At 50.8% G+C, this 26145-nt stretch overlaps 1 protein-coding gene across 2 annotated transcripts in view; it reads left to right on the forward strand.

The window, feature by feature from the left end:
* The first annotated feature begins 2349 nt into the window (after positions 1-2349).
* gatad2b (GATA zinc finger domain containing 2B) overlaps positions 2350-26145 on the forward strand; it is a 47257-nt gene continuing 23461 nt past the window's right edge. For both annotated transcript variants that reach the window (XM_068332880.1, XM_068332881.1), the window contains exon 1: positions 2350-3209. The gene's annotated coding sequence lies outside the window, so the exon portion shown is untranslated. The remainder of the gene's footprint in view (positions 3210-26145) is intronic.

The raw sequence follows: 26145 nt of genomic DNA on the forward strand, positions 1-26145 counted from the left end.
GTGGTTGAGGGACACTCCACACACAGGACTCAGGACTCAGCGGCAAATGCTTTATCAGAGTCAGTTCCAGTCGATCTGACACGATCAGGTTTGGACCCACACTGGTAGACTGTCCCTGATTCTTTCAGGAGATCACCTCAAACTGATCTCTAAACACCGCTACCGCCGGGTTGTACAGAGAATAGTCCAGGAAAGAGCAATGAAGGGAAACAGAGGGGTCAGAGGTGAATATACAGGCTGGTTCAGGGAAAGAGAAACCCTCTTGTTAGCACTGAGGGGAGCAGACGACCGTACCTGAACACACAGAACGGTGAATCTTGGGCTAAATCAGCAGATTTACCTTTTAGCTGAGCACAGAGGCTCAGGTGAACCTGGACGATAAAGATTGTAAAAATGTTCCCTGGTCTCATGAGTCTTGATTCCAGTCAAGTCAACTTTTATTTATATAGTGCTTAATCACGTTAACAGACGTTTCAAAGCGCTTTAACAGACAGAGAAACCCAACGGAACCCTCCAGAGCATAAGGAAAAACTCCCTCATTGAGGAGGAAACTCCGGGCAGGACCCAGACTGTTTTGGGCGGCCATCCACCTTGACCGGTTGGGTGGAAAAGAAATAGAATGAAGGTAAGGACAGGGTCAGAGAGAGAGAGAGAGCGTCAGACAGTCCAGATAGAGTCAGTGTCTTTATGGTGATAGACCATTTGATGCAGGAGCTGAATTGGGGACCAGACAGTCAGGTGGAGGGTCACTCATGGCTGGCTGTTGGAGAACCGGATACACACTGAAGGATTGTCGCTGACGCGTCCAACACTGACCAGTGAACTCTTCTAACAGGACCGGTGATTATTTTCATTTGGTTTAGATTTGGGTGGGGAGTATTCTGGGCCCTGCAGTTCATTGGGTAACCTGTCCACATTTCCTCTTTCCTCTTAACTTTTATCTCTACAGCCTCCATGAAGTATATTTTGAGTGGGTTATGGTATTATTTAAAAAAAAATTACAAGATGTTCCACAGGTTAGTACACTTTACCCAGTTTATTGTTTGTGTGAATCAACAGCCTGTAGTAATAATGACACGAGGAAATAAAGGCTTTTGCCTTTGATTCAAATCAGAACAACTGAAGTGCTTGGAGGTGGTTTCATGTGATCAGCTGGTTTTACTGACAGCATGAATGACATTTATAACAAGAACCAATGCAGTCACAGACGCCAACATCCCGCGACACCCCTGAAATCAAAATGTTACCCTGACCTACTTGCGTAGGTCAAATATCAAAGCTAGTGCTCTGACCTACTGTCATTGAGCAGAGCACTAGCTTTGATCTATGGTCTTACTCACATTGGCCACCTCCCTTGTCTTCCTATCTTATCTGGTTCCTGAGTGTACATAAGTTGAAATTTGACCTTGACCTACTTTTCTCAAGGTCATCATCTCATCTTCCTCCCCTCTGCTGCCTGAGTCGTGTGCTTTATGTTTCCTCTCTACCTGTAGGTTGTGGAGACATTTGGTGGACAGACGGACGGACACACCAACACTGACGTTACAAACATCACCGCCTTGAAGCGGGATGGAGGAAACTGAACAGCTGGAACAGGATCCTCACTGACCGTAAAGCTGAAGCCAAACATCACACGGCCACCAGAGGGCGCTGCCTCCACACCAATCACACCTCTGCCCTCTCCCGTCACACCTGACCAGGTCGTTCTGAAGTTTTTCACAGACGGGCTGCGGCTCCACATGGTAATGAAACAGTTAATTTATGCAGCACCGAATAACAAAACGGTCGTTCATCAAAAACAGTGAATCCAGACTGTTCATCAATCCATTTAATCAATATCCCATCAGCAGTCACGTGATGATGGAGAGAGATCGTCCGACACCTCCGAGGGGATTGTTCCTCTACAGATGATGACGTCAAAAACAGATGAGAGGATCGAGATTTAATTTGATTTCAACGTCACGTTTATTCATAGAAGTCAAATTACAAAATAATCACGTTGACACAAAATCACGTAAAGAGGATTTTTAGTAATACTGCGTGTTTTCTGAACAAAGAAAAATATAACCTTTTAACATTTATCAAACTAAAAAAAGACAAAAATAAAAAAACAACAACTATCCGTTCTCCACAAACATCTCTTATAAAATCATGTCTTTGACTTTTTTCTTAGTTTTTTCAATCAACAAAAGAGACAGACAGACAGACAGACAGACAGACAGACAGACAGACAGACAGACAGACAGACAGACAGACAGACAGACAGACAGACAGACAGATGATGTCTGTCTGTCTGTCTGTCTGTCTGTCTGTCTGTCTGTCTGTCTGTCTGACCTACTTTATTTTGTAATAATGAACTTTTTAAACCATAAACCTGTCAGTGATTGATTCAGTTCTGTTGTGTAGGCTACACATCAGGGTCACTAAACCTACAGTAGGTTTAGTGACCCTGAACCGTTAGTCTCCCGGTCTGATCCGGTGGGGGTCAGACCGGGACCCGTTTACACACAAACCGGATTCATTTAAACGACGCGCCGCGTCTGCGTTCACATCCACGCCTGAACGGAACCGGCACCGGTCCGTGTTTCCGTCCTCCGGGGGGAACGTCGTTGTCTCCCGGGGGGGTGTGATCGCGTCCCCGCAGACAGACAATACGATCCACTTGAATCGGATTAACGACGCGTTCACACTGAAGTCACACTGCGCGGGTCTTTGTCACACCGACACCCGGGAGGACTCCCGGGGGGACCCCGGCTCCTCCCCCGGCTCCTCCGGTCGAACCGTCCCGGACGGGTTGTGTCTGTCGGCGGACGGACCTCCGGTGGAGACCGAGCAGCGGATCGACGCGGCCTCCATTCTGGACACAAACAACCCTGACCAGCCAATCACGTGTCTCTTTGTCTCCACCGCGAAATCCAACAACCAATCAGCTGCCCGCGTGCGTCCAGCGGCACTAGCAGAGGACCAATCAGCGGCCTGTCTGGGGTAACGACCAGCCAATCAGCGGCCTGCCTCGTCCTCACTGATCGAGCAGCCGACCAATCAGCTTTCGGTCTGGCTGAGCGGAGGGGGTGACGGTCGGCCGAGGCCCAATCAGCGGCTCAGTCTGCCTGCCGGTGCCGGGGACTGGTGCTGAGGATCTGCTGCAGCGCGTCAGGACCGGACCGTGAACCCGGAGACGGTACACCCCGAGCGGCCAGGACACACAGGTGAGTCCGAGGCTGGGTTAGAGGCCTGCTCCGGCGCGACGCGTCCGAAGCGGCCGCGGCGGCTGGAGCCCCGGCGGGGCGGCTGGTCGTCGAGTCGGGCCCCCGCCGGCGGGTTGGCGGAGACAATGGAGCGGGTCGGTGGATGCGGGTCTCCGGATGCGGGCTGACAGACCTCCGTCCGCCGCCCGAGCCGTCCCTCCGCCGTCGCGGTGACGCGGCGGGTCGCGGGTCGCGGTACCGTCGGTCGGGAGCAGGACCGACACCGGGGGTGTTACCGGGGGTGTTACCGGGGACGGGACTCCATTGTGCGGGACGCTGCGTGGAACGGGTCCAACCCGCCTCATTGTTTGATCCGGGCCCCCCCGGGGGCCCATCGACCGGGGGACGCGGCGGGCTGCCGCCGGTGGGGGGCACCGGGACCCGGCGGCGCGTCGGAACCGACGCGGGGGGAGGCGGGAGGAGGCCGGGCCGCTGGCGGCAGCAATTAGGGAGAAACACGGAGAGCATCAGCCATTACGGGGGGGGGCCGCGGCTCCGCTGCTAATGGCCGCCTGGCGCCGCGGGGAGGGCCCGGTCCGGTCGGTCCGGTTCGGTTCTGCTAACGGGGGGGTGACGGTACAGACCGAACGCTGATCAATATTTAATCCGTTACTCTGCAGCGTTACCCCCCCCCCCCACCGTGAGTCACGGACCGTGGATCCATTTTAATGTGGCTGGACGGTGAACGGTGTGTAACGGGGATGGATGCACCCCCCCCCCACACACACACACAAACACGGGGGTGGGGGGGCATAGAGGTTGTAGTGTGTTGTTTGTGGGGCAGGAAGGAGTTTAATCACAATGAAGGGCAGATGAGGACTGGAGCAACCAGCACCTGGGGGGGGGGTGACAGCTGACTGCCCCCCCACAGGGTGAGACTGTCGGTATGAATGAACTGTAGTGATGGGGGCCTGTCTCCAGCTCCTCTTGCCTCTCTGCTGGTGACGGGTGGAGGTGACCCCCCAGGAGCTGGTGTATCTCCTGGTGAACTGTGGTTTGGTGTATCTCCTGGTGGACTGTGGTTTGGTGTATCTCCTGGTGGACTGTGGTTTGGTGTATCTCCTGGTGGACCGTGGTTTGGTGTATCTCCTGGTGGACTGTGGTTCTGTGTATCTCCTGGTGAACTGTGGTTTGGTGTATCTCCTGGTGGACTGTGGTTTGGTGTATCTCCTGGTGGACTGTGGTTCTGTGTATCTCCTGGTGGACTGTGGTTTGGTGTATCTCCTGGTGAACTGTGGTTTGGTGTATCTCCTGGTGGACTGTGGTTTGGTGTATCTCCTGGTGGACTGTGGTTTGGTGTATCTCCTGGTGGACTGTGGTTTGGTGTATCTCCTGGTGAACCCTCCTGTAGTGAGTCTGGGCTGAATGATGCAGGTTGTGGGTAATGTAGTCCACAGACGTGTGGAACTACAAAGATAATGAGATGTGATGAGGTCATTGACGCGGCGGTCCACCCTGATGCGTTTAAGCACCGTGAACGAGCTGTTTGCTGCCGTCACGCTATTGGCTGGTTTCGGGACCGTAAACCTGGTCAGCAATGGGTCTGAGGTGATGTTCTAACTGGTTCCTACAGACCAGAGCTGATTGGACGTCACAGCGCCCGCAGTAGAACATGGTGACGGATCAAGTTGACCTTTAGCCTGCATCAAGATAGCGTTCTGACTGACCCGTTAGGGGAATCTTCACCCACTGTGGCTCTGGACCCCCCCCCCCCCCGGTCCAAAGGGGCCGTCTGGACCAGATACCTGGACCAGTTGAGTCTCTGAAGCTACTGACCACATTAGCTCACCAGCAGTGAGTTTTTCAAAGGTTCATTAGTTAGCCTTGGTGACGTCATGAGGCGTGGTCTTCAGGTGGACCTCAGTGGTCCTCACATGTCTGGAGCTTCAGAGCTAACATCAGCCTGTAGGAGACACGTGTCTCTGGTCCCAACCAGTGAGTCACATGCATTAAGTTAGCAAGTCGATCTGCTTTAGCTGCATGGGACAACAGAATCGGACTGAACCCCACAGGGTGCAGATGCATGATGGGTAGGGTAGGTTCTGAAGATTTGTGGTTATCCAGACAGAGTTCAGGACACAACAGTGTCCAACAAAGACCGTCTCCTACCTGACCTTCATATGCAGAGTGCTGAACTGCATGGATTAGCATGGTGCTAACCAAAAGTAAAAGCTTTGGCGTGGAGCGTGACACACACACACCCACACCCACTGGGTTTGACACCACTGAAGCGTTGCTGAAGCATCTTTGTCCACATGCTCTTCCTCATGATGAACACATGGTGCCACACAATGGACGTGTGTCAGCACGAGTGTGTGAAGGTGTGCTGTTCCTGTTGCTGCTACTACCACTGGTTAGAGTCATGGTGTTGAAGCAGAGACTCCCCACAGGTGACTCACCAGGACTGAGACTGGTTGAAGTCGTGGGTTGTGTCCAGGTAAGCGGTGACAGCAGGAACTTCACCTGCCTGTTGGTGTGGACATTCAGAACCTTGGAGACTGGTGAAGGTCATGTGACACATTTTGTTTACCTAGTTTCATTCAAGGACTCAGAAGACTTCCATTGTTGGTGTAGTTTACGTTGATTTGAGTGTCGCCTCCTCCCTGGCCGGCTACCTTACCAGCCACGAAAAATCACCACAGACTGACTCAACATGAATCTCGATGGCAAAGGTGTCACCAGGGGAGGGAGATGAACACAGCGTTCACAAGCATCTGCAGGCAACCCTTAGTCGTGTCAGCATTTTGGTGTGAACCTCTTGTTGTCCAGGGTTACCTGTAGTTTATAACCTGAGAACACGTAGAGTCTCAGAAACACCTGAGAATAAATAGTCTGAGTGGAAACGTAACCATGGATTAACTGACTCGCTACCACATCACAAGACCTGGTGTTACTGAACAAAGACGCAGACAATGACCACAGGAGTGTGTTAAGGTGTGTGTGCACGACGATGAAAAGAATACAACAACACTTCCCCAAGCACAGAGAGATGTGAACTCATGCTGCATGGGTTTGCAGCTCAGCTGCTTTGCCATGCAGCTTCATTTGATGGCTAAACTTGAGCTTCAACACAGCTGAAGAGAAACAGTCTCAATCTGTGAGACAGTCCATGTCTAACGTCAGCTACCACTGTGAAGGGATTAAATGGGTGGGTTCTGTGACTCTATTTGCCTCAGTTATTCAAAGGAGTTCTCCACCAGATGCTAATGCTAACCCTTATGCTAACCCTAGGCCAGCTAGAATGTGTGGTGTCTGCATTGTGAGCGTAGCACTTTCATCTTCTTTTGTTAACCGTAGTTGGACAATTTGTAGGTTTGATATCATCACCTACCTGTAGTACTGTATCACCACCAGGTGCAGGTAAACCTTTTGTATGGTAATGTGTCTGCTGATCAATAGTTTTTCAATACATGTACTATGTGAGTGTCTACATGGGTGTCCTCAGGTGTGCTGTGCTGCTCTACCGTTGGTAGACTTACAGGTTAAACAGACTTTCCTTTCTTGGTGAAACTCTGTTTTTCGTTTGCCCCATTTTATCCAAATACTTCAGTCATTACCAACTGCCTCCAGAACAAACCCCATGTGTGTTTGACCACATCTGAAGAACAGTAACGATGAGGCAGAGCAGTCTGACAATGGATTAGTCGTGTTGTCAGTTTCTGTCCCAGACTACCCAACAGGGTTTCATGAGTATTCGTGAGGATATTGTTTTGCTCAAAGACTTCAGAGATGTTTGTCCGGACGTGGATGAATTCATTGGGCTGATTCCCCTCCAGAGGTATCTGTTACCTTTGGTAACTTGATGTTTTATCAACCACTCTCTAACACATGTACATCTGTACAGAGATCAGTGTAGCATATACACCCCTTACCAGCGCTACGGGATCACTCCCTCATCGCTTCTGGTTGCTGCAGTTTAGCAGATTTCCATCCAAGGAAAACAAAGGAAAGTTTTTTCTTTAGATTTGTACTAATCATTGTGAAGCAAGTTAATCCTCCAGTTAGCATAGGTGCTAAGCTTTGTAATGCACACTTCATAAATGGGGATGGGGTCTGTGACTGGGGTGTCTAGACGTTTCACTGAAGTCTAAAACCTCTCACTTCCTGCTTGATGTATCCGCATGATGGTTGCCTGAACAGACCGTCCATCGCCGTCTACTACTCCACTCCTATTGGCCCATCTTTAGCACTCAGAGCAGGGATTGTCAGAGCATCTCATTAAAGGTTACGGAAGCATGTTGGCCAAACACAAACATTAATTTCATAAAACTGAGGTAATAGGTAGTGTTTCCTCTGAAAAATGAAATAAAGGTATTTATAAATCAAAACACCAAAATATTTGGTGTCTTTGATTTTGGGTGCCAGGAGGTTCTATGAAACCCCGCCTCTTTTTACCACACCTGTATAACTGTCAGCATGTATATGAAGAGGAGACTGCGTCTTCACAGTGTGTGCCAGGCTGATTATCGCTCCATCATCGTTGTGCATATCCCCACCCATCTCTACACGTATGAACTTAATAGAACTGTTGAAATGTGGGCCTACCTGTCGAGTCCAGATCAACTGGAATCAGGTTTTTTAGAAGATATGTGGTGAAATGCAGTGGAGGTACTGAAAAGTTTGAAGGGGTGAAAAAAGTTCCAGTGAATTGGTTGAAAATCCAGACTTTTACCACCATGAGATAAAGGTCAACAGTCCTAAGACTATTAGTTGCATGTGAGGGAGCTGACCCTTAAATGATTAGAAAATATGACAAATTTATACGATTGGCCTAGAGAAACAAAAGCTACTGCCCTGAACCGGGTTAAGTCTATAACTGCTGAAACCATCTTACAGTGAAATTTGTGCAAGAAGACGATTGGAGGGACTGGAGATAGTGGCCAACTTGGGCAGGAAACAAGTCGTGATGCAATGGAGACTTACCAGTTTCCAGGTGGTAGACCTGTACTTTTAACGGGTATGCTCACTTCAACACAAACAAACCATAATCATTGTTTAATGAATTAATGATAATCATCTCATCATCACCCTAACCCTAACCAGACCAAAAGATAGGATCATGTTGTTCCTGTGGGGGGGCTGCAGCCCATGTGTTGGAGCACTGGTGTTGTGACGTGTAATCATGAGACTTTCAGGTTGTTTCATGTTCTTACGGGTCGACGTGTCCCTCCTCACAAACGTCTGGGGCAGACTTCTAGTTGTGTTTGAGAAAATCTCCCATCTCTTGCTGGGTTTTTTTTTTTTTTTGTCACCGTCCAAAGTGTCTCTCCTCTGAAAAGTCAGCTATGATAAATATTCTTTATTTGGAGAAACATGAATGTTTTGTTTTTTCCTATAATCACAAAACCTTCACACAGGCCAGACCCAACAAAGTGACCTGAAGACTGTGGTACCAGCATTTAGCCAGCATTACTTGGCTAGGGGGTTCTTGTGTTGATAGTGAGGTGGGGGGCACTTGTGTTCACAGTGTGGTGGGGGCTCTTGTGTTGACAGTGAGGTGGGGGCGCCGTCACCCTGTCCAGGACCAGAGAGGCACTGGGCCATCAGTGGTTCACTCCACTGCAGAGAACACTGCAGCGTGAGCTGGCCGTCTGAGCTCGTTTTGTTCCGGTCCAGGGTGTCGCTCCTTTAATGCGAGATACAACAATAGGCTCCGCCTTCACTCGAAGGAAATTCTTCAGTCATTAAATACATGAAAGCCAAGGACCATTCAGATATGATGTTTTTCCTGCCATCTCTGAAGGTTTGAAGTTGGTTGGTCACTTCCACTGGCTATTAGCTTTAGCAGTGTGCTAATCATCTGTGAAAAAAAGTATATTTCAGCGTAAACCAATGTGGTCAAGTTGAACCTATTTCCTGTGTCACTGTTGAGAATACGACAAACATTGTCTTTCCTCTACCCGACTGCGGTGGCGCTCTGCTCTGCTCTGGGGGGTGCGAACTGAACTCCACTTCCTGTTGGGGAAGGTGTCCAGCCAGCGGTTGTGTAACCTGACGATGCCAACCAGCCATTTTTAGAACAAAAGGGAAAAAGAGTTCCTCCACTCCGTGATGGGACCTGGCGACTCGTCCAACCTGTGGGGCTGAGATGTTTAGAGCTGCTCCTGAAGCACCAACTTCATTTAGGAACTAATAAGTTGGATCTAAATTTAAATTTCAATCCAATGAATCAGAATTTTTGAACTGTGAACTAAATATTGATGTCTAACCCTGATTAGTGAAAGTGCATAAAGTAGACATGTATTTAGAACGCCTGTCTTTTGGAGAGCAGATGCCAGAAGGATAGCTCACAGGGTCGGCCCAGAATGTTGCAGCGGGGGTAGAATCTTTCCTGACACATTGTATGTGCACTATTGTTGCTTACTCAATTTTAAGATTCTCCAATTCTTTCCATTCCTGTGTGTCAGTTGGAGTGTATAGCGTTCCTCAATAAGTGTCAAACTGAGCTTGGGTTCTGTTGGTTTGTTGTAGTTTTTTGTCAGTTTGTGTTGGAGGAGACCGATAATTCACACTAAACAAAGTTCGGTAAGGCTGCATTCACACCTGACCTTTTTTGGTAATTATGTTCACAACAAGTTACGTGTAAACGCAAATGAGCAACTGGGAAAAAAATCCTGAATATGACAAATCCCTCGAGCACTGAAGGACAGATGCTGTTGGGTTTGTCTCTGTTGAAGCCCTTTGACGTGTCTGCTGGTGTGATTAAGCGCTGTACAAATAAAGGTAGATTGAGAGCAATACACTAAAAATTTGCTTATTGCCAGACGAAAAATCCCAACTTCAGTGTCATTCTGCTGGCCCGTCGATGTGGATTGGCTTCCTCAAGCCTGGAAGCGGCTGCTGCAATGGAAGGGGGAGGTGGGCCCTGGTATAGAACCCTAACCCTAACCTTTATCCCTAACCCCTATCCCTAACCCTAACTCTATCTGTAACCCTAATCCCTAACCTGAATCCTGGCCGGCATCCAGACGCCGGTCCCAATCAGCCAGTGGTACCCCAGACCCAGCAGCACTCAGGTGTTGGACACTGGGGGGACTTCACCACAGGTAGAGGTGGGCCACAGTGGCATTATCACACAGTCTTTATCGGTGTGGACTATCCCCTGAATTGGACCACAGTCACAAGTGTCAGAGCGACAGATACACTAGTCCAGTGTGAACGTGGCTGTGGAGATATTTACTTCTGGTACCTGTGATTTGGTATTGATGTGTGGGGTTGTAACGCATTTTGCAGGGTGGTGGTGTGCTAACTGTAGTCTCATGGATGGGGGGTAGAGAGTGGAGGAAGGGGCCGTTAGCCAGCACTGGTGCACTAGTGACTGCTCCAGCTGGTGTGGGAGCATCAGTGTGAACATCACTGCTGTGCTGCGGTTAGCACAGGTGCTACACAAGGTCACCCCAAGGTCACCCTGGTCAGCTGGTGTAACTGTCGTCCTGATGCTCATTGCATCAAGGTGTCCTGCCAGGACACCTGCCTACCAAGTCTCTACCAATGATGTCCTGATGAATCATGGGTAGTCTCCTTTGTGAGGTTCTAAGATGACGTGGTGGAGACACGCTTATGGTTCTACATGGGATCTGTAGAGGTCCAGCTTCACGTGTTCTGCTCACCTGTGATTGAGAGACACCAAGAGCTAAAGGCTTTTAGAAACGGAGTGTTAGCCTTTAGCATTAGCCTTTAACCCATTGGGCGCCAGCAGCAGTGTAACAAAGAGCCGTCTCCACGCTGCTAGGTGTGTACTGGGGCTTTCTGATAGGAGGGTGAGGAGCTAATGGACCTTATCAGTGTGATTGATTAGGCTGATGGTCCTGCAGCTGTCTGAAGTGTTTCCTACGTCACGCCCTCCTCTTGATTCAGGAAGAAATGTGCAGATCGACGTGTACGGTCCACGCAGTCTGGATCTGTGATGTCATAAAGTCCTTCGTGTACCACTCAGTGTACCACAGCCTGTACACAACGCCTGTAGAGTTCGGGTGTTTTCCTCTCTGGTGTTCATGCTGCCCTCCTGCTCCATGGTGAAGGGGCTGAAGGAACGTGGCCCCCCCCAGGCAGGACTAACAGACCCTGTGGTTCTGGATGTGGTGGTGAACACTCACTTAAAGACAAAGAAAGAAAGACATGAAGTATTTTTGTTTTGTTTAAATGTTTATTTCTGCAAATCGTCTCCAGACCAGAGATGGACTTAGCATCCAGCAGCTGAAGGACTTCATTTATGTTCCTCTAGCGTCTAGAGATCCATCAGAGGTGTCAGAGCCTCACCAACAAATCTGTTATCATGTGGAGTCTGAAGACAAAGCACGTTTCACAATGATGCATTAACCCCTGGAACACCCACAATGCACTGCGATGTGTGTTAGCGTGTCGGTGCTGTGTGTTAGCATGTGGTGTGTGCTCTCTGATTGGCTGTGGCTGCTTTCTGTTGGTGCAGTATGTGCTCTGATTGGCTGGTTTCCGTGTGTGCTGTCTGATCTCTGATTGGCTGGTTTCTGTGGACGTCTGGCTGCGGCGTTCGGCCCCATCTTGAGGCGTGTGTGTGTGTGTGTGTGTGTGTGTGTGTGTGTGTGTGTGTGTGTGTGTGTGTGTGTGTGTGTGTGTCGCTCTGACTAAACGTCTCGTGTTCCCGCTGCTCTTTTCTTCTCGTGGCGTCGCCCCACCCTGTGGTCTGAAGTTCTGCTCTCACTCAGTTCTTGACTCGGTTCCAGTTCCTGAAGGAAGAGATTTTAGTGTTCTGCTCTGAAAACAGCCGGGCTGCTGCTCTTCCTCCTCCTCCTCCTCCTCACCCCTCCCTGTCTCTCTCTCTGCCCGTCTCACTGCGTGACGTCTTGACCACTAACGGCTACGCATTAAGAGATAATTCCATACCCTGAGGTTACAAACCGGATCAGACTGGTTCCACGCGTTTCCACTGTGTTGTGTTCCTGAGCAGAGGAGACGTTTCAGAGCAGGACGGGGCGACTCGGTGCCCCAACCACAGGAAACACGACTCCTCCGAGGAACCGTAACGCCAACGCTTCACGTTCAGCCAGCAAAGAAACCCCATCGTTGATCAGGTTCTGACTGTTAGCGTCGCGTCCTGAAGAGAACCGTTAGAAACACAGTGAACCACAGAGGTGTGTTCACAGGTTCCCCCCACCCCCGTCTGCAGGTGATGGGTCACACCACCCCAGGAAGTCACGTCCACACGGAGGAACCTTCATGAACTCTGAGTCTCTGTTGAACCAGACCAGTTTGTCCCTAAATGTTTCTACAGTAAAACCTCCAGTTGTCCAGCGTCACATGGGCAGTCTGTCCAATCACACGACCCGGTACTGTCTCAGTACAGACCTGGTACTGTCTCAGTACAGACCCGGTACTGTCTCAATACAGACCCGGTACTGCCTCAATACAGACCCGGTACTGTCTCAGTACAGACCCGGTACTGTCTCAGTACAGACCCGGTACTGTCTCAGTACAGACCAGGTACTGCCTCAGTACAGACCCGGTACTGCCTCAGTACAGACCCGGTACTGTCTCAGTACAGACCCGGTACTGCCTCAGTACAGACCCGGTACTGCCTCAGTACAGACCCGGTACTGCCTCAATACAGACCCAGGTCCCGTCTGTTCCCACTGGACTCCACGCTGGAGCCTCGTTCCTGGTCCTCTTCATGGAGAGGAACCAGCATTCAGTCTCTGAACGGCATCAGATCTCAGACCAGCATGGTTTCCTGTGGTCCCAGACGACAGGACCAGAATGGGATCAGTTTGGGACCAGAATGGGATCAGTTTGGGACCAGAACTGGACCAGTATGGGACGTGACCCACCTGTCTGTGACTGTAGTAGAAACTGATCCAGTCCCTCTGATGGTGTGAACGGTCTCCATTGAACAGGTTAGAGTCATGTGACGTATAGATCTGCACAGGGGGTGGTGGGGGGGCTCCTGTTGTGGGGGGGCTCCTGTTGTGGGGGGGCTCCTGTGGTGGGGGGGCTCCTGTTGTGGGGGGGCTCCTGTTGTGGGGGGGGCTTCTGTTGTGGGGGGGCTCCTGTTGTGGGGGGGGCTCCTGTTGTGGGGGGGCTCCTGTTGTGGGGGGGGCTCCTGTTGTGGGGGGGCTCCTGTTGTGGGGGGGGCTCCTGTGGTGGGGGTACTGTAATGACTTCATCTTGTTTTTATTAAAAGCGGTAATAAGCGACTGTTGGTACGATAAGCATCACATTCATACTGTATGCCGTTAAATCGGTAACCATGGCAACACTGCCTCCTCTGTCACACATCAGCAGGCTGTTCCTCCAGGTGGGGGCGAGGGAGATCAAACGGGACAGTGTGGGGGGGGGGGGGGTTCAGCTGCACCATCAGCAGGACTGTGGGCCTGGTGTCATACTGGGAGGGGGGGGGTGGAGACCCAGGTGTCACACCTGGGTCTCCACCCCCCCCCCCCCCCCCAGACCTCCAGGTGTTTCTCCAGGTGGGTGGTTGTAGGACAGGACACGACAGCTGGCTGGAGCTGGTCCTCTGGTGTTGCTGGTCTCTCCGGTGCATGCCCCCCAGAACCCCCCCAGGAACACCAAACACCCCCGGCCCTTTGGGTTCTGCCCCCTCAGACTGCAGGGGTTGTGGTTCCACCAGCCCAACACCAGCTGTCCCGGGGTTCAGGTCCCACGTGGACCTTCAGGTCACGTGTTCACACCTGTGGTGCAGCCAATGGCGTGAGGAGCCCCCCGATCTGTCAGTGGGGGGGCCGGGTAGGGGGGCTTCTTGGTGGTTGGAGATGACTTCTTGCTATGGTTACCAGTAGTAACTGGTAGTAACTGGTAGTATCTGGTAGTAACTGGTAGTAACTGGTAGTAACTGGTAGTATCTGGTAGTAACTGGTAGTATCTGGTAGTATCTGGTAGTAACTGGTAGTAACTGGTAGTAACTGGTAGTATCTGGTAGTAACTGGTAGTATCTGGTAGTATCTGGTAGTAACTGGTAGTATCTGGTAGTAACTGGTAGTAACTGGTAGTAACTGGTAGTAACTGGTAGTATCTGGTAGTAACTGGTAGTATCTGGTAGTATCTGGTAGTATCTGGTAGTATCTGGTAGTAACTGGTAGTATCTGGTAGTATCTGGTAGTATCTGGTAGTATCTGGTAGTATCTGGTCAACCCACAGCTCGCCTGACGCCGAGGCAACCCCAACCTCGTGGGTCAGACGGTCCAGCAGGGGGGGTCCGCTTTGAAACCAGAGCTGAAGGGCTGGGTGAACACACACCCAACCAAAGTTAACACACACACACACACACACACACACACACACACACACACACACACACACACACACACATTGTTCCCCCTTACACACACGTTGCATCATCCCGGTGGCTGTCTGCTATGAGAATCTGTGTTTTCTTGTAGTATTTACCAATGATCTGTACCAATGGACACGCCCCCTTCCAGTCCAGATGTAAGGCATTGACCTGGACTGTGTACCCCCAGAGGAACATAGTCCAGTTCCCTCTCTGGTCTGGATCTGGATCTGGACCGTCACTGATGAGCGGCGCCTCCCCATCACCTGTCGACACGCTGCAGCAGACGTGTTTAGTGGTGAGTGGTTACCTGGTTAACCGGTGAGGGGCTACCTGGTTAACCGGTGAGGGGCTACCTGGTTAACCGGTGAGGGGCTACCTGGTGACCACGCGGTGTGGCCGTGGTTCCTGTGGTGGGGGTGTCCACACCGTGATGGAGATGCTGCTCTGGCGCCGCTCGGAGCCCCATCCTTTCCTCTGCTGCTCTTTGTCTCCGACAGCACATCACCCCCCCCTCCTCTTCCTCCCCTTTGCCCCTACTGCTGCCCCCCTTCCCCCATCAGTACCCTCCACCCTCACATACGCATGCACACCCCCAACCCTTAGGCGACGGCAGAACAGGAATTGATTAGTGGCATGGCTTAAAAATAGATGACTAGTTGTCATAGCAACCCCCACAATGAGCTGTTGTCTAGTTTAATGAAGAGCAGCGTTGTGTCTGATCGCTAGGTGGAAGGTGTGTGTGTGTGTGTGTGTGTGTGTGTGTGTGTGTGTGTGTGTGTGTGTGTGTGTGTGTGTGTGTGTGTGTGTGTGTGTGTGTGTGTGTGTGTGTGTGTGCCTAACCAGTTGTATATCTCAGTCAGCAGGTGGAGGGTGTAATCATCACACTGTGGTCCTCCTGGGTTTGACTTCTGTGTGGAGTCGAGGCACCAATCAATTCAGCTAACAACAAAACAACACTCAACTCCCATTGGCTCCCAATCTGCATCCCACAACCATCAACTCCTGAGCAGCTCCACACAACCAATTACAAGTCTGTTGCTATGGGCTCCATTCTGATTGGCCTCATTAGTGTCAAAAACTGGCCATATGCAAATTTTGGTCGTATTCCCAACGGAGCTATCATCAACATCATTTACAGTGTGTGTGTGTGTGTGTGTGTGTGTGTGTGTGTGTGTGTGTGTGTGTGTGTGTGTGTGTGTGTTTCAGTGTGTCAGCTGGATCATCTAACTGAGCCACTGGCTCCTGTTTGCACAGACAGAGCTTTGTTCACGGACATCTCCGTCGTTTCTAGCAGTGGCAGCAGGAGCCAGGGGGGTGTTGGTTCTGGTGCTTTCCTGAGACTGTTGGTGTGATTAGACGGAGGTGTTTCTGGTGCTTTCCTGAGACTGTTGGTGTGATTAGACGGAGGTGTTTCTGGTGCTTTCCTGAGACTGTTGGTGTGATTAGACGGAGGTGTTTCTGGTGCTTTCCTGAGACTGTTGGTGTGATTAGACGGAGGTGTTTCTGGTGCTTTCCTGAGACTGTTGGTGTGATTAGACGGAGGTGTTTCTGGTGCTTTCCTGAGACTGTTGGTGTGATTAGACGGAGGTGTTTCTGGTGCTTTCCTGAGACTGTTGGTGTGATTAGACGGAGGTGTTTCTGGTGCTTTCCTGTGATTGGGAAGTGATTGTGATTGGGAACGGTGATTGGACTGTTGGGAATGCCCCGCCTGTCAGACAGGCATGGCTGCAGACAGCATCCCGACTGTATTTTTTTTCTCTTGTGGTTCCTAGGTTTGTTGTTCTTTCAACCTGGGGTGGGGGGGTGTTCAGTCCACTTTTAGGAATGTTCTGAAGGGATTCCAGCCAGTGCTGTATGAATGAAGAGCAGGAGCTCTGCACCTTCAGACGGGTCACGTTTGGCCTCAGTAGACATGGACCACTAACCACTGCTTCATACGTGTAGCGACTGTTAGCTCGTGGACAGACAAGGCAGAAACCTGGTGCCATCATCATCATCATCATCATCATCATCTGTGCCCTGCAGTCACCTGAAATGTTTAAAGGAAGAGTTCTCTGTGTTCACACACACACACACTCACACACACACACACACACACACGCACACATGCACACTTGCAGTCAATTCGGACTGATCAATTCACCTGAACTGCATGTTCATGGAGGTGGGAGGAAGCTGGAGAACCTGGAGAGAAAGCCCAGAAGAGGCACCGAACCCAGAACCTTCTTGCCGTGTGGCGACAGCACTACACTCTACCCCCTGCGCCACCCTGCAGCTGTTATTTGTCATTTTAATGAACAAAACAATTGATGTGTCTGGTATGTAAGCCTTACTTAATTATTCATTAAATTGCCAACAAGAAGCCTCCATGCTATAAAGTGGTTCAGTCCACTTATTGTAGATACTAGATGGCCTTTGGGGCCAGTGGACATTGGGGGAGGGGGGTGTCACGATTGGCTCGTTGTACACAATGATCACGCAGCAACACCACATGACAGTTATTAACTTTGTGTGTGTGTGTGTGTGTGTGTGTGTGTCTAAGGGACAAGTGTCTGAAGACCATTCGTGGTGGAAAACAGTCACAGTTAGCTCACCAAACACGCGTTAGCCCCCCCTAGCAGGTGTGTGTTTGGACTCTGTGAATAAAACAATTACTTATTCCACCTTTAACAAATGGAACCAAACTCTTGCTGCAGATGGTCACCTGCGAGTCGCTCTCTCGTTGGGTGAGCGGATGACCTGATCTTGTCCTTTAGACTTTTCAGGTCCAGAGAACAGTTGGAGTCTTTCTGGTCCTGAAGCAGCAGTCCTGCCCCTCCCCCACGTGTGACCACAGGAGACTCAGGTGTTTTTAGTGGCGTTCTCTGTGACCTTTATTCCAGGTGGAATGAGACTCCCGTCCTCAAACGGATCAACTGTGGACTCATAACTAGCATGTTCTCCTGAACACCAGCTGCAGCTGTAGGACTGGTTTTGTCCTCAAGTCTCCCGTGATGCCATGTCAGCCCAGCCATGAACTCTGACCTTTGCTGAGCTGACAGAAGTCTGCAGCTTGTTGTGTTGGATCAGTTTTGTATGGTTGGACACTTCTGGGGGGGTTCACCATTGTTCCAAGTCTTCTCCATGTGTACACGATGTGTATCCCTGGACTTGTCGGGTTCTTCCTGGCCTGTTCTGGGTCTCTAGTGTCCCGCTGACGATGAGGACTCTCCGTTCATGTCGTTTGATGAAGACCATCAGTGCTGGACAGAGTGCTCCTGGAGCGGGCTGTGGTTTTGTTTTGTTCTGTTTACTACATAAAACAGCGGAGTGGGGGTGGGCAGGCCTCTAGTGAACCAGTATATATAGAGCTGCAGGTGTCAAAGGAACAGGAAAGGTGACAAAGGGCTTCGTAATTAAAGATACCAGATTGACTGGTGCTGATTAACGGAGCGCAGCTGGACGACGCGGTTCTGAAGACACTGATAGTAACTGATAGTTACAGAGAAGTCGTGAATGAGCAGCACCTGCGCTGAGATCGTTTTAAAATGAGCTGAGTGAAGATCTAAACGAGACGTGGTCTTCAAAGAGCTGCTGGATGAAACGTCCTGAGCGCAGCAGCACCTGGTTCCTGAGTGTCGGCGTGATGCTGGCGTTCACCCTGAGTGACCCCAGCTCAGAGCTGATCACACTCAGCCCACAGCTCAGCACTGCTGCCATTACCCTGACCTACATGCACATGAGTGCTGCCATGCTGCTGTGTATGTTAGTGTGGGCGTTATGGGGGCGTCCTTCACCGGTCCAGAACACCTGGTCCCACTGCTCCGTGGTCCGGTTCAGATGCTGAAGCATCTGTTGGTGATGTCAGCAGTGGAGCGGTCAGCAGGTTCCCCTGACGGTCTGCATGTGTGACCGGCCTTCTGCTGGTCCATAGAGGATTATTACCCCCAGGAAGAGTCCAGGGCAGAGTTGGAGCAGATCCTTTGGTATGTTGTTGAGTGACTGAGGCGAGTTCAGTTCAACAGGAAATAACTAAACACATGAACGATCTACCACCACGACGGGCGTGGTTCCCCGAACACAATCAGGCGCTTCATTTAGCATCACTGGGCCCTGACAGAGTCCTGGTCCTGACAGAGTCCTGGTCCTGACAGAGTCCTGGTCCTGACAGAGTCCTGGTCCTGACAGAGTCCTGGTCCTGACAGAGTCCTGGTCCTGACAGAGTCCTGGTCCTGACAGAGTCCTGGTCCTGACAGAGTCCTGGTCCTGACAGAGTCCTGGTCCTGACCCTGGGGTCACATGACTCCACGTTACACAGATATTGTCTTTGGTTTTTCTTTACCTGCTAACCGCTGCTAGCTGCTTGTTAGCTCATTGGTCGCCAGCTCTTTGTACCAACTGATCTCCTTCGGTGGACGTTCTCTGATGCTCCAGACATTTATCGGTGTTTTCTTTCTGTTCCCGACCAATCCCATGATGCTTTGCTCAGATCGACACCGTATTCGCTCACGGGTGAGCTCCAACGTATGAAAACTGTTGCATCGTAAAACTTCTCCATCGTCCTCTGATCTCCATTCTCAGTTCCTGAACTGCATCAGTCGTGATGGCGGGTTTATGTTAGCCTGATCAGAGAAATGGTTTATGTTAGCCTGATCAGAGAAATGGTTTATGTTAGCCCAATCAGAGAATGGGTTTATGTTAGCCCAATCAGAGAATGGGTTTATGTTAGCCCGGTCAGAGAAATGGTTTATGTTAGCCCGATCAGAGAATGGGTTTATGTTAGCCCGGTCAGAGAATGGGTTTATGTTAGCCCGATCAGAGAATGGGTTTATGTTAGCCCGATCAGAGAAATGGTTTATGTTAGCCCGGTCAGAGAAATGGTTTATGTTAGCCCTGTCAGAGAATGGGTTTATGTTAGCCCGGTCAGAGAATGGGTTTATGTTAGCCCTGTCAGAGAATGGGTTTATGTTAGCCCGACTTACCAGCGGGCTCAGACTCCTGCCGGCGTCGGTGCCAGCCACCATTGTGATGGTTGGATTGAAGAGCAGCGTGGAGCTGGTGATGCACACATCTGACACGGAGATGGACTGTTACTGGTTTTTGGAGGAGATGGGAAACATCTGGACCCCCAACCTCAGCCTGACATCCAGCCATGACTGAACTGCTGAACAACAGAACCCCACGCCTCCCCAGGCATGGAGAGAGAACATAGCCCAGGAAGGTGGGGGGGGCAGGAGGTGGAGGAGGGGGGGGGGCGGAGGTGGAGGAGGGGGGGCAGGAGGTGGAGGGGGGACATCAGGTGTGAACGGAGCCTCTGATCGTCAGTTCAGTTGTAAATGTTCTGATTGGTGTTTCAGGTCAGCTGACAACCGACCTGTTTGGTAAACATACTCACTGAAGGGGGGGGGGGGCAGGGTGTGTGTGACGACTCACCGAGGGGGGGGGGGGGGGGATGGGTTTGTGTGATGAGACGCCTGCATTCTGAGGAAGACATTTTAGCAGCAGCCATCAGATCGACAGCTCTGTGTGTGTGTGTGTGTGTGTGTGTGTGTGTGTGTGTGTGTGTGTGTGTGTGTGTGTGTGTGTGTGTGTGTGTGTGTGTGTGTGTGGTGGGGGATGGGAGGAAGGAATTAAGAGTTGGCATTATGTCAGGAGAGAGCTGCCATATCTGCTCCCCCCTCCACACACACACACACACACACACACACACACACACACACACACACACACACACACACACACACACACACACACACACACACACACACACACAAAGAACAAGGGCAGCACCAGATGAAGAAACCAAACACACTTTCACCGTTTCTTGGTGTGTCACTCCCTGTGCCCCCCCCATACCTACACGCTGGCTCCTGATTGGCTGCTGTGGTGAACAAACGGCGCTCTGGCTGCGTTTAGGGGCCCCTAAAGTAACGTGTGTTTATTTTTACAGTGCAGGAGGAGGTGGGGGAGGGGCGCGCCGAGGGAGGGGCTTCTTTGTGCTCCTGTACAGTCGGGTGGGGGGGATTACAGAACGCTGCCTCGTGTTGGAATGTGGCCGGCGTGGCGTCGCCAGGGGGCGTGTCCGTGGTCAGGCTGATGAAGACCACTCCCCTCAGAGGGGGGGCGTGTCTGTGGTCAGGCTGATGTCACAGACAGCGTTTCACCCGCTGGTGGCGCTGCAGTCGCCCTCCTTCACCCCCCCCCTTCACCCCCCCTCTGTGTCTCCTCCTCTTTCCTGTCTTTTATTGCACTGGCAGCGTGCCCTAAGTCGGGGGGGGGGGGCAGAGGGTGGGGTGGGTGTGGACTGATGCGGGGGCGTGGCGTGGTGGTGCAGACAGAGGGAGGGGCCTGTGTGTGTGTGTGTGTGTGTGTGTGTGACTGAAACAGTTCTTATATTATGTAAAGGCAGTCCCTGGTAGCTGGGGGGATTGGGGGGGGTTACTGACGTGTGGCGCTAGACAGACCCTGATTGGCTGGTCAGCAGCAGTCGCTGCTCATTACGGGGGGGGGGGGGGTTGTCTGGTAGCAAATGGAGGCGACTGTCTCTGCTGCGGCATCACAAATCAATTAGAGGAGGGGGCCGCGCTCCAGTGTTTCACCCCTCCCTCTCAGAGAGGGCACCGGACACGGGGGGGGGGGTGCTCAAACGCAGGATGTACAGATTAGCGCCATCACCGCAGCAACCGATCAGGGCAATAGAGCAACGGCAGCAACCTGCTGACAGAGGGGCAACGACCAGTTAACTCTGTCTGAGTCACAGTCACTGACAGGGTCACTGACAGGGTCACTGACAGGGTCACTGACAGGGTCACTGACAGTCACTGACAGGGTCACTGACAGGGTCACTGACAGGGTCACTGACAGTCACTGACAGTCACTGACAGGGTCACTGACAGGGTCACTGACAGGGTCACTGACAGGGTCACTGACAGGGTCACTGACAGGGTCACTTACAGTCACTGACAGGGTCACTGACAGGGTCACTGACAGGGTCACTGACAGTCACTGACAGTCACTGACAGGGTCACTGACAGGGTCACTGACAGGGTCACTGACAGGGTCACTGACAGGGTGACAGAGTGACAGAGACGAATGTGTGCGCCTGTGCCTCTTGACAGGTCTGGGTCACGTGACAGGTTACCAGCCGTTGCCCCTAAATGAAGCGCCCACAACTGCCCCAGTGTTCTGGATTAGAGTCAAACCAGATTATCCTGAGACCCTAAAAGTATCTTGATCCCTGCTTCCATTTCCACCTCCTGTCTCTGAAGTGGGATTTTCTGCAGTGACCATAAAGAAAACCAAACTGGAGTCGACCGGAGGTCTGAACACACTTCAGGTGTCGTTGTCTCCGTTACCCCGAGATCAGAGGCCCCCCACCACTAATTCATTATTATAATTATTATTATTGATTGATTGTTCACCCTTTGATTGATGATCAGTATTTCTCCTACGGTGAATGAACTGATTGTAAGTCGTTATATTTAAAATAAACCTCATCAGTGCAGTCACTTCAATCCAGTTTTTAATATAATTATTTTTTATAATTATTTCGTTTACAGAGGTATTGATTATCAATTTATGAAAAAGACGGTTGTTTGTTTGTTGATGTCTGTATTTTATATAAAACCACTGATTTATTACCAGACTCCAGCTGTCCTGGTGTGTTAACGGTTATCCAGTAAATGAAGACGGTCCGTTAAACATGGTCTGAGATGAAACCGGTCCATGGGGACAAAGAGGGTGGGGACCGCTGGTCTAGGCTAACGTTCTAGGCTAATGCTCTGGGCTACTGCTCTAGGCTAGCGTTCTAGGCTAGCGCTCCACCAGAGCCGTCCAGTTGGGCCCAGCAGCTGTTAGTGAACACTGTCTGTTCGGTTCAGGACTTCATAAACTGTTAACTCTGCAAATTAGATTCCAGTTGATGAATGGAGTGTCTGCTTCCTGTGAGCACCATTTATACAGAGGACGGTGTTGAGACGCTGTCTGGGGGGAGGGGGCGTCTGTCATGTCAAAGGAGAGCAAAACAAGGAATGTCTCCTGTGAGACGCAAATATGAATATCTACAGATACTAACTACTATTAACTAGTAGGGCTAACTTTGTTTTAAGGGTCACTAATTGCTAGCCCTAACTAGCCCAAACCATAGCCCTAACTTTATCCTCACCTTAACCCTAACTTTAACCCTAGCCCAAACTTAAACCCTATCCTAACCTTAACCCTAGCTCTGACTGGGCATGCGCTAGCCGATCACCACTACGCCATACGCGAAGTAAATTCCAGAGTGGTTACAATGTTTTTAGCCTGTGTAGCCACAGTTCTTATTTTAGGAAAAAAAGACTAAAACTTAAAACTTTTTTGGTCTCACGAAAATCCCCAAGCGATACCATAAGAAAACAAACTTTTTCTCTCGCTCTCTCCAATGCTCGTCGGCGCGCCGCGCTGCGCCGCTCTTGGACACAGAGTGTGGCTTTTCGTGGCTAACTCAATTCTTTTACACTGAGCCACAGTGGCTTAGTCACACTAGCTCCTGGTGCAAGCCCAGCCTGACTTTAGCCCTATCCTAACCTTCATCCTATCCTAACCCTTTCCACCGGTTGTCTTGATTCTAACTATGTTCTAACCAGGGCTTTGAACCGCTTCATGGAACGAAAAGGAAAAGTGGAAACTTTATATTTTTTAATGTTCCGGAACAGAAAATAATTGTAAACCAGTTAATACCTTTTTTTTTTCGTTCTTGAAAAAAATATTTGACCTGATGTTTCACTTCCTGTCCTTCACTGGAGGGGTGAGAGCAGACAGAAGTAGTGGCTATCAGCAGCAGGTAAGAACAGGGAGGTCTCCCAGTCACCATTAATCATTACAGGTGAACACTCAGCGTGTCAGTCTGAACATGTATGATTTAGACATGAACTCAGTGGCTGCAGTCATCTTCAGAGCAGTGTGTTCCCGTACTGCCAGCGCTTTGTAGTAATACTGAGCTATGGGAGAAGAACTATGAAGATCTGTTGTTCAGCAATAAATGACCTGGTGGGAGTTATTCTGTTCTTATGTCATGTAGTGTCTAAGTAGGAGGCATAAGCCTGAACTACATGATATAACTGTCATAAAGCAGAGGTGTAGTGCTGTGGTACTGTTTACTGTAGGGTAGGGATATATCTATAATTATAGTATATAAACTAATTGCTTTAGTTTCCAATTTAAAGTCCTTCAGTTTCCGTGTTTTGAGCCCCATTCAGCTCCTTGTTGAAGAGGCTCCGTCTAAATAACGGAGTTTATTTCTCTACTTTTACACACGGCCCACATTATTCGGTTCATGGTTGTTAACGGAAACAAAAAGCTGACTGTGGTTGAACTGTGTTTTACTACGTATTTAAATTAAAAAGAATACACCGACATTATTTATTTAGTGATAAATGTGTAGTAAATCCCTGAAGTCCTCGTCTCCGGTCTGCATTGAATCTCTCGGTAGTTTCTCCACCGCTGACCGGCTGGTTTCCGGGGGTCTGTCCGGTAATGATGCCGGCTTTAGAGAAACATCGGACAGAAGTCTGAGCAGACACGTTAGTCCAGGACCCACAATCCACCACATGTTGGGGGGGGTGTAACTCCTCTGCACAAATTTGAACCTTTGTACACTCAGGAACCGTATAAGATAAGGGACGAGGGAGAAGGCCAGTGTGAGTAAGACCATAGATCAAAACTAGTGCTTGATCTACCTATGCACTAGCTTTGATCTATGGTCATAGCTAGTGCATAGCTTTGATCTAGATAGATAGATACTTTTTAAATCCCGGAGGAAATTGCACATATCCACTGCTCAGCCAAACACCAGGAAAAAACAAAACAGGACATACCACAAGACATACACTACACTAACAGACACATGTAGCACTAACAGGACATATACTAAACTATAACTAAAATATAAACAGTATAAAATTAAATATAAACAGTATAAAATTTAATTAAATCCATTTAACCCCTGTGCTGACCTCCCCCCACTCCTCCTGAGAGAGTCATTGTACCCCCTGATGGCACGAAGGAGGACCTCAGCCTCTCTGTGGAGGCGCTGTGTGACAGCAGTCTGCCGCTGAAGGTGCTTCTCTGCTGGGAGAAGGTGGTGTGGGGGGGTGGCTGGTGTTGTTCATGATAGCCTTAACTTTAGACATGGTCCTGCTCTCCAGAACTGTCTCCACAGAGTCCAGGCTCAGCCAGACCACTGAGCCCGCTCTGCGGATGAGTCTGTTCAGATGGTCCATATCTCTTTTCCTGGCCCCCCCACCCCAACACACAATGACGTATGACAGCACACTGGAGACTACGGACTGATAGAACATGAGAAGGAGCTTAGGACAGATGTTGAAGGAGGCCAGCCTCCTCAGGAAGTACATCCTGCTCTGCCCCTTCTTGTACACACAGTCCGAGTTGAGTGACCAGTCCAGTCTGCTGTCTAGCTGCAGTCCCAGGTACTGATAGTTTCCTACCACCCCCACCTCACTGCCCTCCATGATCACTGGCTGTGGAGAGGGAGGTGCCCGCCGGAAATCCAGGACCATCTCCTTGGTCTTGGAGACGTTGAGCTGGAGCTGGTTCTGTTGGCACCACTCCACGAAGTCAGCCACCAATGCCCTGTACCCCCCCTCATACAGCCACCACTGCCCTGTCCCACCCCTCATACAGCCACCACTGCCCTGTACCCCCCCATCATCACCCTCCCGGATACATGCCACTATCGCGGTGTCATCGGAGTACTTCTGTATGTGGCATGTATCCGAGTTGTGCTTGAAGTCTGATGTGTAGAGGGTGAAGAGAATGGGGGAGAGAACGGTCCCCTGTGGCGCCCCCGTGCTGCTGGTCACCATAGAAGACAAACAGTCCCCCATACGGACGTACTGGGGTCTGTCCGTTAGGTAGTCCGTGATCCAGTTCACGAGGTAGGGGTCCACAGCCATGGAGGTCAGTTTATCCTGCAGGACCCGGGGCTGGATGGTGTTGAAGGCACTTGAAAAGTCAAAGAAGAGCACCCTGACGGCACAGCCCCCGGTGTCCATGTAGGAGAGCATACAGTGGAGGAGGTACAAGACAGCATCGTCAACCCCAACCTTGGCCTGATAGGCGAACTGGAGAGGGTCCATAGCCCCCTGCACCTGTGGACGCATGAGCTCCAGGACCAGTCGCTCTAGGGTCTTCATTACGTGGGAGGTAAGAGCGACCGGTCAGTGGTCGTTGAGCTCAGTAGGGAGTCCTTTCTTGGGTACAGGGACGATGCAGGAGGTCTTCCACAGTGACTGGACCCTCCCCAGCCGCAGACTGAGGTTGAACAATTGTTGCAGGGGGTCCCCTAGTTCCGAAGCACAGGCTCGGAGGAGTCTTGGGGAGATCTTATCCGGTCCAGCTGCCTTATAGGGACGGAGCGTTGTCGTCCTCAGCGTTGTCGTCACCAGGTCTGCAGTGATGACGGTCTTGGTCGTGGTGGGAACAGGAAGTCGTGGCGAGGTTGGAAGTCCAGTGGTTGAGGCGGGACCGTTGAGCTTTACAGTTCTTGGAGTGGGCTCGGGAGAAGTGGCAGGGGTGGAAGGAGAGGAAGCACAGGAGGAGGGAGCATTCTCCCGACGTGAGCCCACGATGACATCCCAGTTGGTGGTCTGGAAG

This window comes from Antennarius striatus, chromosome 14, assembly GCF_040054535.1.
Source record: "Antennarius striatus isolate MH-2024 chromosome 14, ASM4005453v1, whole genome shotgun sequence".
NCBI lineage: Eukaryota > Metazoa > Chordata > Actinopteri > Lophiiformes > Antennariidae > Antennarius > Antennarius striatus.